The sequence below is a fragment of the Arachis ipaensis genome, chromosome B05, assembly GCF_000816755.2.
Source record: "Arachis ipaensis cultivar K30076 chromosome B05, Araip1.1, whole genome shotgun sequence".
In the NCBI taxonomy this organism is placed as follows: Eukaryota; Viridiplantae; Streptophyta; class Magnoliopsida; order Fabales; family Fabaceae; genus Arachis; species Arachis ipaensis.
This window is the reverse complement of record NC_029789.2, coordinates 83,385,790-83,394,267: the sequence shown is the minus strand read 5'-3', so window position 1 is coordinate 83,394,267 and position 8,478 is coordinate 83,385,790. Positions and strand designations below refer to the sequence as shown.

Sequence of the window (8,478 nt, the reverse complement as noted above, 5' to 3'; positions counted from 1 at the left end):
TTTTATCCTTCAATAATATCAATTTTTTACTGTACATAGTATTCAATTATTTTTTAATCACATCTAAGTAAATTACATTTAATCACACTACTTTCATTTTAAATAAATTTTTTTATATTTTATATTAACTTATAACTTTAAGTGTAAAATTATAAAAAAATAAATTTATTTAGAATGAAAGTAATGTGATTAAGTATAATTTACTTAGATGTGATTAAAAAATAATTGAATGATGTGATTAAAAAATAATTGAATACTATATACAGTAAAAAATTGATATTATTGAAGGATAAAACTAAAATTTATTTCTTTGTATCGTTTTTGTCCCAATGTTTTCGTCCTAATTAAGTACCTAACGTTTTAAAATCGTCTCAATTTTGTCCCACCGTCAATTTTGTTAACGGATCTGTAATGGTAGGACAATATTGAGCCAATTTTAAAACATTATAAACTTAAATAGGATTATTGAAATGTTAGAAACAACTTTAAAATTTACCCCAAACGTTGAGAACAAAAATGATACTTTACTCATATTAAATAATTGTCTACATTAAAATTTTTATGCGGATGTAGTAATGAGTCATTAATAACATCCTATTCACTTGTAACATATAAAGAGAGAGTGTCAAATAGACTTAACGTGAGTGATCGTATCAAGGTTCAGAAAACTGGACCGGTCATCAAATTGTTCTAGTTACTGGTTTACTGATTTATTGGTTTAACCGGTCCAATCGGTAGTTCAACTGGAAAAATCGTTTTAGAATAGAATAATAAATAAATTATAAATAAACATCCTAAAATATAATTATAGTCTAATATAAATCTTAAAATATCTTCAAAATTTAAAACACTACATAAAATATCATCAACCAAATACATATGATCTTATCAAAATTCAAACTCAAAAGTTAAATAGTAATAAAAGCATATCTAAATATTAAATTCCAACATCATGGTTTATCAATCATCAAAATCCGCAAGAACTTGTTGTAAATCTACTTCGGTGGGATGATCTTCACCTTCATTCCCACCCTGTTGAGCAGAAGAATTAAGAGATGCAGCATAAAGACCACTACTACCACCGCCACTTTGATATAAATCAGCATCAATTTCACCTAATAAAATACACATGTTATCATTATATTATAAACTAACAACATTCTAATAAATCATTAGAAACTAAATATACTATACTCACGCAATAAGTCATCCACATTACTAGGAAGATCAGGCTCTTTCTCTACAACCTCTTCAGTCACCCAAAAGTCAACTTGACTGATGCTTTCATAATCAATTGGATCATATTGTGTCTTTTGCTTTCTTTTTTCTTTTTCCTTCCTAAAAAGTTAAATACAATATATGAAGATTTAATAATTTACAAATTTTTTATGATAAAGATTACAAATGAAACGATATGATATTTCATGAAACATATATTACCTGGATTTAAGACGCAAATTATAGGTAACATAAACAATGTCATTCAATCTATCATGCTCCAATCTATTTCTTCTTTTTGTATGAATCTGGTCAAAAAGACTCCAATTTCTCTCACACCCAGAAGAAGCAGATGGTTGGCTAAGAATGCGAACAACTCTCTTTTGTAAACATGGAGCAGAGCCTCCGAATAACCTCCACCATTCGTCTACCAATTATAAAACCATAACATATTAGAAGATATCAATTAAGAACACAGGAGCATAAAACAATTTACTGTTAATTAAACAAATATTCAGCCATATTCTTACCAGGCTTAAGTTCAGATGCAGCTCGAATAGCTTCTGGTCTATCAAAACTTTCCTTCCGATCTCTATATAAATGTATTTCTTTCATTGCCTGAACTGAATCCAACTTGTTACACTTGCAATACATGGTAACAAGATCAAGCAAACCTCGCATAACATCAGATGCTTCTTTATAATTTTCATTAAAAAAAATTTAGGATTTAGGAAGTAAGCTGCCGCATGAATATCTTTCTTCAAATGCTTGTCCCATCTTGAGTTGATAATATCTATGTACGGCTGATATGCAGTCTTGGATTGCCTAAACATCTCCTTAATTGCATCTTCTGCCCTTAGCATTCCTTCATAAACATATCCCAAAGATAGTTTGTCATCAGCATCAACAATCCTCAGCAAGTGAATCAGAGGGCCGACAAGTTTACATACAATAAAGCAATCGTCCCAAAATTTGCAATCCAAAATAATAGCACTCATAGCTCTACCAATAGCATTCCTTTTTAATTTGTGATCAGTGAAAATTGAATCTACAACCAATGCTTGCAACTCCTTTTTACGGTCAAAGATTCTCTTCAATGTGATAAACACAGTTGCAAAATCGGTTGCACCAGGACGTACAATTTCTCTCCAATGAGGTCTTTGTCCTAGCCAAGATAAGAAAACCGTATGATTGTACACAAATACTGTGATCTTTGAAGCACGTGTTGCAAGATTAGAAATATGCGCCATGCTGCTTATATCATTTAAAATAAGATTAAGGCAATGAGCAGCACATGGTGACCAATAGATATTATCATATTTTCTATTGATAAGCCTACCAGCAGCAACATAATTGGCCGCATTGTTAGTCACAACATGCACAATATCATTAGGGCCAATCCATTCAATCACCTCAGAAAACAAATTACACAAGTGTGAAGCATTTTTTTACCATACTGGAAACATCTATTGATTTCACGAAGCACAAACCTTTAGAACAATACACCAAGAAATTGATTGACGTTCTTTGTCTTTGATCTGTCCAACTATCAACCATGAGGGTACATCCAGTTTCATTCCATCCAAACTAGCATTTTACTAGCAACTAGCATTTGACTTTCTCTTTTAAGATCAGCCAACAAATGAACCCTTAACTTATCATAAGAAGGCCCTTTGTAACCAGGTCCAATGCTAGCAACACCATCCAACATATCTTGGAAAAATGGCGACATCACAGCATTAAATGAAATTTTACAATCCAAAAGCCACCGAGCAAACCGTTTATCAACCTCGTGTATCGCCTCTTTGTTTTGCAAAACACTTTTAATACTTGGTTAAGCTCCTGAAGTTGTTCTTGGTGCAAACATAGGAGGAATGACTTTGGCTTTTTTCTTTGGATCACCTCCAACTCCTTGCTGACTCAAAGTACGCTGCTGTTCCTGTTCTTCTTGAGCTATTGCCTCATCAATTGCATCCTCTACCTCATCACCACCCTCTTCACCAAAACTTACTTTTTTTTCTTTTTGTTGGTCTGAATTTCTTTCAACAAACTTTCCATCTATTTTCCACATCATATGGAACTTTAGGACATTTTTTCACGTCTCCAGTAATCTTTGCTAGATGTTTCTTCATCATGTGAATTCCACCTCCATTGAAAACTTGTAGACAAAATAAACATTGATATTGTGGTTTTCCATTCACCATTTGTAGAGCAACATATTTCCAAGCTAAATCTATTTTTCCCCGTAGGTTAGAAGAACATTGTGACTGACTATCGTTAGCACTACGGGAATTAGGATTAGCAGCATCATTCGAAATAGGAGTATCGATAGGCATGTTATTATTCACACAAGCATTGTTATCAGTAGTTGCATCTTGATTAATACTATTTTCCATAACTGAAATTAATAAAATAGATATGAAATTAAAAACAGCCACAAGCCCACAACACAATGAACATTAACAATGAAAATTAACAGCATGAAAATTAACCATGGTTAAAAACCTAAAGCAGGAGCCAAACACAATAAAAATTAATAGCATGTTCTTAACCACAACACAAAACCATATCAGCAATTCTACCTACAGCAATTCTGCCTACAGCAATTCTGCCTACAGCATTCAGCCATTCAACAATATTACAAAATAGAGTAAGTTTCCACTTTCCAGCATTAACAAAACAGAGGAACAAATTAACAATTACAAAGTAACAAATTAAAATAGAGTAACAAATTAACAATTACAAAGCAGCAAAAGTGCAAAACACTAAAACAACAATAAATTGAACAAAAATCGCATAACGGGTAAACTAAGAACGTCTTCATGTTTCTATATCAAACTATCAACTGAGGAAAAAAAACTCCTAGGGTGAATTTGGAATACAATAAAATAGAAATTGGAATTAGATTAATTTTAAGATTTTTTTTTCTTATACTAAACAACAAACAGAAATTGAAGACCGAAGAAGACCGAAGAGGCGAAGAACAAAGAACCAAGACCCAAGATGAATTGAAGAATTAATATTATGGAACAAAAATTGAAGAGGAAGTTCAGAGAAGATGAAGACGACGAGTCACTCACCTGGGTTCGAGAGGCCAGCGAAGACGATGGAGGGCTACTGGACTGGGAACCAGGCGACGATGGAGGGCTACTGGTGCTGAGGACCAAGCGACGGCGGTGGCGCTGATGACTTGAGAACTGCGGCGACGACGGATGGAGGGCTACTGGGCTGGGAATGCTTCAGACTTCAGAGGGCTAGGGTTCATTGTGAGACTGAGATAAATGAATGGGGGTCGAGGGAAGAAGAGGGGGCTTCACGAGTGGGTCGAGTCGGGTAATCGGGTTTCATTTTTTAAAACAATTAAAAAATGGCGTCGTTTAAAGGAACCGGCCAGTCACCGGTCCGGCCAAACCGGCCAATTTTTGGCCGGTTCCCCGGTTTTTGAGTGGTTCTTTCTCCAGCGGTTATTGAAGGAGGACTGGACCGCTTGCATTGCCGGTTCGTGTTAAACCGATCGAACCAGCTAGTCTGGTCCAATTTTCAGAACCTTGATTGTATGACTTACAAAGAGAAAGTGTCAGATAGACTTAACATGAGTGATGCAAAAATTTGGGAAAAAGAGATGGAGACAACTTGTGAGGAAGATGAAAACAAAAATTTAGTTTGTGAAGGACATGTTCTTATGAACAAGTGAGTAAGTGATTAGATAATAGTCAAAATATATAGGCCAAATCTACCACACCGCCTTGAATAGATGAAGTTTTGACCCTAAATAAATAAATAAAAGATGTAGAAAGAGAATATATGAAAGAGGTTATTAGAGAAGCAAAGATATAAAAATTGTGAAAGGAAAGATTCAAGAGATGATGGAATGAAAGAGACCAAGGTAAAAATATAACATCACAACTTTTAGCATTTCATGCTGCAATCACAACAGTACTAGTTGTCAGGAGTTACTAACCAGTCGATTTATGAAACTTTATATACATCTATATAGTTTATATGTAATAAGAGCACACTACAACATTTTGGGTTTATGACTACGTTTTTGGTCACGGTTTTTAACTGTGACAAAAAAAGCTATGGTCACAACTTTTTAAAAAATGGTGATCATAGAGTACTTATAGTCACGGTTTTTTAAAAAAGGTGGTCTAAAAGGATCTATAGTCACGGTTTTAGGAGTGACCTAAAGAGGTATATGGTCACAGTTTTTTACAGTGACAAAAAAGAGTCTATGGTCGGGGTTTTTTAAAAAAGGGTGACTGATAGCCAAGGATTTATACTGGTCTAGAATTTCTCAAATTAGTTTCGTAATAGTATAGTCCAAACCGATAATCGACCCTCAGGTCAAATTTTAAGGAATTGGTTGTCACAAGTTCAACCCCAATAAAAGTAACCGAAGTATTCAAACCTCGGGTCATCTCACAAGGAACGGGCAAACATGTGCATCAACATTGGTTAGAATTCCGGGGTTGCAAGTCATGAGCAAGAAATTAAACTAAGAGACTTATCAAGCAAGAAATCTTAAGGTGCAAGAAACTAATTCAAGTAACTAAAGCAAGGTATGAGCAAATCCAAACTAATAAGAGAACATCCAATATAATTCTACTCTAAAACTAAATAAGTAACTATAACTAAGACAAAGTAATTAGAATTTTTGGGTTTCAAATATGATTAATAAAAGCAACTCTTGGCTAAGCATAGGAATTGGGATCACTATCCTTGTCTAATAACCATATCTTGACAATTATGAGGAACTAAACTCATTAAGTTTACTTGTATACTTGAAGTATATTAAATGGCTTGGTCAACATCAATCCATAAGATCCAACCTAGCTACCAATTGACTTAGTAGTAGGCTAGTGTCAATGGTTATCAAATTGACCACTAAGGGTTATCAAATCATCAAACCCATTAGACCCAATGACTCAACTTCACCCAATTCCCTTAGCCTAGGCCAAGAGTAAAGAAAACTACTCCATAATCAAAGGAAACATTTCATCAAATACATGGTAAGCATTACTAAAAGACATATTCAAAATGCAATTAAATTGAAATTAAAAGGTACCCACTAACAATTATCAATGGAAAATCATGCAAACAACACAATTAATCATGGAAATCATCAATTCAAGATCCACAAGATTCACAAAATGGGTAGAAAATGACAATTGACAAGAAAACATAAATCTAACACAAGATCTAACAAAATTATACTAGGAAATTCAAATTAAGTAATCAAAACTAGAAATCAACAAGATCCAATTCAGAATTCAACAAGGAAAGATCAAATCAAACTAGATCTAGAGAGGAACAAGGGTTTCTCTCTCTAGAAGAACACAAAAAAAAATAAAAAATAAAAACTAGCCAAAATTGTCTCTAAGTGTGTAAATGAATGATCCCCTTCTCTCCCCCTAGGATTCTTGGGTCTTTTCCGTGCAGAACCATCTTGAATTTGGGCCTGTTGAGCCTCAGAAATCGCTAGGCACGATTTCTTTTAATGAGGTGGTGCTCGAAATTGTGATCTCAACGGTGCCAAAAACTTGGTATGCACGATTGTAATCTTGACTCCTTTTCACAACTCCGCACAACTAACCAGCAAGTGCACTGGGTCGTCCAAGTAATAAACCTTACGTGAGTAAGGGTCGATCCCACGGAGATTGTCGGCTTGAAGCAAGCTATGGTCATCCTTGTAAATCTCAGTCAGGTGGATTCAATTGGTTATGAGGTTTTGATAATTTAAAAGATAAATAAAATATAAAATAAGATAGATATACTTATATAATTTATTGGTGAGAATTTCAGATAAGCGTATGGAGATGCTTTATTCCTTTTGAATCTCTGCTTTCCTACTGCCTCCATTCAATCATTCATACTCCTTTCCATGGAAAGCTGTATGTTGGGTATCACCATTGTCAATGGCTACCTCCCGTCCTCTCAGTGAAAATGGTCCTCTACGGTTTCTGTACGGCTAATCAACTGTCGAACTTCTCGTCTCGGATGAAAAATACCAGGCACAGCGACCACATGGCTAATCAGCTGTTGGTTCTCGATCATGTTGGAATAGGATCGATTGATCCTTTTGCGTCTGTCACTACGCCCAACACTCGTGAGTTTGAAGCTCGTCACAGTCATCCTTTCCCAGATCCTACTCGGAATACCACAGACAAGGTTTAGACTTTCCGAATCTCAGGAATGCTACCAATTGATTCTAGCCTATACCATGAAAGTTCTAATCTCAGATTTAGATGCCCCATTGTCAGAGGGGAAACGATGTGAATCATTGATTAGAGACCCAAGAGATATGCACTCAAGCTCTCGCAGGTAGAATGGAAGTGGTTGTCAGGCACGCGTTCATAAGGAAGGATGATGATGAGTGTCACGGATCATCACATCCATCATGCTAAAGTGCGAGTGAATATCTTTGAACAGGAATAAGCTTGAATTGAATAGAAGAACAATAGTACTTTGCATTAATACTCGAGGAACAGCAGAGCTCCACACCTTAATCTATGGGGTGTAGAAACTTCACCGTTGAAAATACATAAGTGATGAAGGTCCAGGCATGGCCGAATAGCCAGGCTCAAAGGTCTAGGGACTAAATGTCCAAAGATGAAAATACAATAGTAAAAAGTTCTATTTATACTAAACTAGTAGCTAGGGTTACAGAAATAAGTAAATGATGCAGAAATCCACTTTCGGGCCCACTTGGTGTGTGCTTGGACTGAGCATTGAGCTTTACACGTGTAGAGACTTCTCTTGGAGTTAAATGCCAGGTTGTAGCCAGTTTCTGGCATGTAACTCTAGTTTGCAACCTGTTTCTGGTGTTTAACTTCAGAATAGGGCAGGAAGTTGGCGTTTGAACGCCAGTTTGCATCATCAAAACTCGGGCAAAGTATGGACTATTATATATATCTGGACAGCCCTAGATATCTACTTTCCAACGTCATTGAGAGTGCGCCAATTGGACTTCTGTAGCTCTAGAAAAGCTACTTCGAGTGCAGGGAGGTCAGAATCCAACAGCATCTGCAGTCCTTTTTTAGCCTCTGAATAAGATTTTGCTTAGGTCTCTCAATTTCAGCCAGAAAATACCTGAAATCATAGAAAAACACACAAACTCATAGTAAAGTCCAGAAATGTGATTTTTAAATAAAAACTAATAAAAATATACTAAAAACTAACTAAAACATACTAAAAATTATGTAAAAATAATGCCAAAAAGCGTATAAATTATCCGCTCATCACAACACCAAACTTAAA

At 35.2% G+C, this 8,478-nt stretch overlaps 1 long non-coding RNA gene across 1 annotated transcript; it reads right to left on the bottom strand.

Moving 5' to 3' along the window:
* On the bottom strand, positions 1,022–1,513 carry LOC110262897. Its single transcript, XR_002347910.1, has 3 exons — positions 1,441–1,513; positions 1,199–1,338; positions 1,022–1,115 (listed from the first exon to the last, which is right to left on the bottom strand). It is a non-coding gene; the product is annotated as an uncharacterized LOC110262897 (long non-coding RNA).